Below are 5,499 nucleotides of genomic sequence, written 5' to 3'. Positions count from 1 at the left end.
ACTACTTAGTAACTAGTACTACCTAGTAACGTACTTATAAGATATATTAATAGTAATTTATAATATGCCCTAGGAGTTAAGTATCTATAAAGTATCTTCTTACTAAATTTAGCTCGGATAGTACCTTAAGAATACATAGTCTATTCTCTATAAATATAGCGGGTCACTTAAGGTATTTCCAAGATACCTTACTACTAAACTTAGCTAGAAGAGTACTTAAGGTATATAAGAATTAATTAGCGCTTACAGGATACCGGACAGGGCCTATACGAGATACCGGTACTCTATAGAGTTATAGAGTTAAACCTAATAACTAGCCCCCCCCCCTATATAAAACTCTCCTAACTAGCCGCCCCCTGTTATAGGTTTTGTGTAAGGAGTAAAGATAGTGGTTAAGACAATAATAAGAATATGTCACGAAGCTAACCTTAGGGGGGGGAATGATTATAAGATTATTTATTAAGCCCTTTTAACTCAGTACTTAACGGGAAACACCCTACTTAAGGACCAGTCACAATCCTCCCTAGGATCGATATATAATATCCTAAGGCCCTAAGACACGCAGGTCTTAGGCCAGCTTAATAATCCTAAAACATAACTCGGTTATAAATATCCCTAGGGATAACCTTAGGGCTAGTTCCGGGTCCTTAATATATTCTTTAACGCCTCTAAGTCCTATCTAAATCCCTTAAATAGAATATCCCTGATATCATGCCCCTCCTTCTAAGGCTCCTATCCATAAAAGCCGGTAGCCGTTACTAGTTCGGCCTATCCGTTAATCCACCCTAACCCAGGGACGGGCAGGCCGGCCTAAGCTCTACCTATTAAGGCCACTAACTCCCTCCTTATCCTCTATGCTAAACTAGTCGTCCCCCGTTAACCTAACCCAATCTTCCTCTAATTAATCCTCTGTACCTCGTATAGAATAACCGTAGTCTTTATAAACCGAGAGGCCTAGTTATATTTAGATAAAGCATAACTCTCCTAGGTCTCCTTGATTTATCTTCTTTACTACGATGATACTATAATAAAGCCCTAAGCGCTCTAGCCGGGGCCGTATCTAAATAAAGGGCTTTAGTTAGAGTAAACCATAACTCTAAAAGGAGATATCAGGTTAGTAGTGGTAGCACTTATAGGCAGTGGATTATAGCCCTTATTACTTTTGTAGTCCTCTAAGGCTCCTTTTATCCACTCGTCTTACACTATTACTATTATTAAGGCGACCTAAAAAGCCTATATAAAGAATATTTCCAGAATAAGGCCTGTTACGCTATAGTCCTAAATAATAAAAGAACTTACCCTAATTCCTTTATTATCCTCTCGTGGCTTATCCAGCTTAAGGCCGGGTAATAATAAGGCGTGATATCTATCGTGATATTAATAATAATAAAGCCTATGGCATATCTAGCTTAAGGCCGGGTAATAATAAGGCGTGATATCCATTATAATATTAATAATAATAAAGCCTATCCGTAGACGCGTGCACTACAATAGCACCTTAGACGCGCCCTTTATTAACTAAATAACCCTATCGTAGAATCCCGTAACAGGTAATCGTATCTAAGTAAAAGGGGAACGAATAATATCAGTAGGACATATATTAGGTTATACGACTATTCTAATATAGGACTTTTCTATCTACCTAACTTATCTTATTATTTTTCCCTTTTCCTTACCCTTTCTTATTTACCTATCTATAATAATAATAATAGCATCACTATTAATAGTAAGTAATCTATCCTCGTTTATATTAAGGGTATCACCTTATCCTATAAACTCCTTATTAGGTTATATATTATCTCTACGTGGTTCCGTATATCGTCTTAGTTATATATATGATCACGGCTAGCTTAGGATTCGGCTAATATTATAACAGATTATTATTATTATTATTATTATTACTATCACTGTTACTATCACCACTATATATATAGTATATCCCCTTCGCGCAGACCGTGGGCTAAGTTATAGTATCAGAGTAGACCACTATTAATTAATAGCGCCCCTAACTTTAGCTAATAAGTATAAAAAGTCCGGCGCGGCTACGAATTATCCAAGAAGTCCGGCAAGGCTGGTAAAAAGTCCGATATAATCGGCACTAAGTCTACTAAGGTAGTACCTAAGGTTATCGATAAGGAGATAACTAAGACTACTAGGAAGAAGGCATAGCGGGCCGCTAAGAGGGCTTAGGCTAAGGCTAAGGCCGCGGCTATAGCGGCTACTCTTAAGTAGTAGCAGTAATAATGGTAGTAGTAATAGTCTAAGGGTACGGTTAGTCCGACTAGGGCACTTGGTTATTCCGACTGTGGTCCTATGTTGACACTCGGTGACACCCGCCCGCGTGTTCCGCTTATACCCAGATACTTTCATATACTACAAGATATCCGCTCAATTAATCGTAACGACGATACACTCAATTAATCCTAACAACGATACGCTTAATCGATCATAGCGACGGTCCCGACGATACACTCAACTGATCGCAACGACGATACGCTTAATCGATCGTAGCGACGGTCCCGACGATACACTCAATTAATCGTAACAACGATACGCTTAATCGATCATAGCGACGGTCCCGACGATACACTCAATTAATCGTAACGACGATACGCTTAATCGATCATAGCGACGGTCCCGACAATACACTTAATTAATCGTAGAGACGATACCGACGATACACTTAATTGATCGTACCGACGATACCGACGATACCGACGATACCCTTAATTAATCGTAACGACGATACGCTCAATACGTGTCTATAAGTATCTAGGTATAAAAAGAAGTCGTGGCGGCTAGCGTCAGGTATTATCAGTACTGCCCCAGTCGGAATAACCAAGTGCCCCAGTCGGACTAACCGTACCCTAGTCTAACTGCTACTCACCACTATCCGGCACTATACCAGGACCTAAAACCATATGGCTCCGGATTAGCGCTAGCACTATATAGGCACTAAACCTATATAGCGCTGGATTAGTGCTAGCTCTATACTAGCATTAACCTAGTATGGCGCTAGACTGGTACTAGCACCGTCCTAGCACTATACCTAGTATAGCGCCTAGCCTTAGATAGTCCGAGGTTCCCCTATAGATATATAGAGCCGGACCCTTACCCTCTCCTTTAGAGAATCGATTCTATTTATATATTATTTACTATACCCTAAGGTTACCTAACTTAAATCCTCCTATAGGTCCTATAGTACTGGCTAGCTAAAGATATATCCGGTTAGTATATATTAAATAGTAGTAACCAGAATAAGATTATTAGATCTTAGTAAGGTTCGCGTACTAATCCTATTAAATAACTATATAGACTATTTTAGTTACACGACCCTAGGGTAAGTAACTATCTGTTATTAATAAAGTGCCTCCCCTTAAAGAGATCGAGGCGACGAGTAGCGACTATTAAGCTATAGTCTAATAGCGCCGATAAGGAACTGCTTACCTATACACCCCTTACTATATCCACTAGTCCTTTAGCGTGATACGTGGAGGTCTGCGTACTAAACCCCTATTTAGTTAAATAGCTACACGTAGCGCCCTAAGCGAATATATAGCTAAAGCGGTACCGGTTAATCGTAGTCCACTAAGTAAAGCACCTCCCCTTTATTAAGACTAGGCAAGTAAGCGATAAGTATAACAGTCCACGAGTACTAGTTATCCGATGGGCCTATATCTAAAATAACTTATTAAACACTAAATAGTATTATCGTGGAACCCGCTTAATAATAACCGACACTCTTTACCCAGTTCCCCTAGACTCTCCCCTAACGCTAAGGGATCTCAAAGGCGTATATCCTATTACCGTAATAACGAACGCCTATCCAGATATAGCTAAACAGGTTCTTTTACCCGAATATCGGCTACTCTTCTTTATAGCTAAGTAAGCAGGGAACCTCCCTAGCTATCAGGGGTTTTCGTGTAAAGAGTGAAGAGACGTTGTAAAATAATTAACAGGGCAATATACACCAATGGGTCGAATTAAGAGTCAAATTATTCGCTGAACCTCTAAGTCAGGAGTTTAGCTTTATATACCCCTTTTATAGATAACCAGAGCCTCTTCCCCGGGAACCTTAGAGAATCCCCTTAGAACTATCCCTAGGACCACGACCTATCTATCGGTAGTCCTCCCTATCACACTATACCAGACCGGTCCAGATAGTACTAGTCCCGGAGCCGACTTAACCGCCTATCTCCGAACACTATACCCTATCTAATCCCCTTCGTGACTATTAGAATATATTACTTCCTCCTATTTAGGCTATCCTTGGCTTTAATAGATTATACCCGTGATATCGCGACCCCCTTCTAGTGTTTATATCCCTAGGAGTAATATAGTTAACTGGGTGCCCTTATAAGGACCCTCTCCTATCTTACTTATATCCTCTATATATAGCCCCGGAAGGGACGACTCGGCCCGGGACGGTACCCGACTATAAATAGCTTAAGTTAACCTATACTAGGCTTCTAGCTCGTAAGCCACTATTCGTATCCAGGTTATAGCTATCCTATAATAGGACCTTTTATAACTAACCTATTAAAGCCAGTGCTAAATATAAATATAAAGATCGACCTTCCCTAAACCTCTAAACCATTGTGATAAAGCCCAAATAAAGCTTTATAGATACTTTAACACTCCGCTTTTAAGTTATTATTAAAGGCCTCGTGAATAATCCATAAATAATCGGATTACCTGGCTAAATATAAAGCCTATAGACTTAAAGGAGTGCACGCGACGCTTTATTATTATCTAAATATTAAACTATAGGTGCGTTCCTAATATAGCAGGCATACCCAGATTATAAAGTAGGCAGGAGTAACCACGTAGGCTCTACTCGGGATCCGGTAACTATTTTAGAATATATCCTAGCTAGTTCTCCTAGCTTATTATTATTTCCCTCTTCCTCGTATTTACCTATCTAAGTAATTATTATAATAGCCTTATCCTAAAGGTTTATATATAAGTTAACTCCTTTATTATCGTATCTCGGCCACTTCCGAGGTATTATCTTAGCGGTTTATCTTAAGTTCTCCGGGGGTCCTTCTATCGCGTTACGCGAGGGTCCCGGCGGTCCCTTAGTTCTAGTGGTTCTGATATCCGAGTAGCTTATTATAAGCATCCATTACCCTATTAACAGTAATTCTGGATAATAATATACTTTTCCCTTATATAGAATAAGAATATAAGTAACCGCGTGCTTATTCCTATACTCTTACTAATCCCCGTGTTCTATAGCAGTATAGTCTATTAGAAGAAATAATTACGTATAGCTAAGAAGCTAGCTAAACGAGTTAACTTAGTTAGTGTTATTAACGCCTCTCCTAACAGGAGCCCCTAGAAAAAGGCGGCCCTTAATAAGCAGAGTCCTAAAAAGGCTGGTAATGGCCTTAACACCACTAAAAAGAAGTCCGTCGTTATCTAAGATAGTATTATTAAGAAGACTACTAATAAAAGTGGTAATAATAATAATAGGTTAGCTGTACCTAGTATAGAGTC

This window comes from Sodiomyces alcalophilus (genome assembly GCF_042370955.1).
Source record: "Sodiomyces alcalophilus JCM 7366 unplaced genomic scaffold ACRALscaffold_3, whole genome shotgun sequence".
Lineage (NCBI taxonomy): Eukaryota > Fungi > Ascomycota > Sordariomycetes > Glomerellales > Plectosphaerellaceae > Sodiomyces > Sodiomyces alcalophilus.
This window is presented reverse-complemented; position numbering follows the sequence as displayed.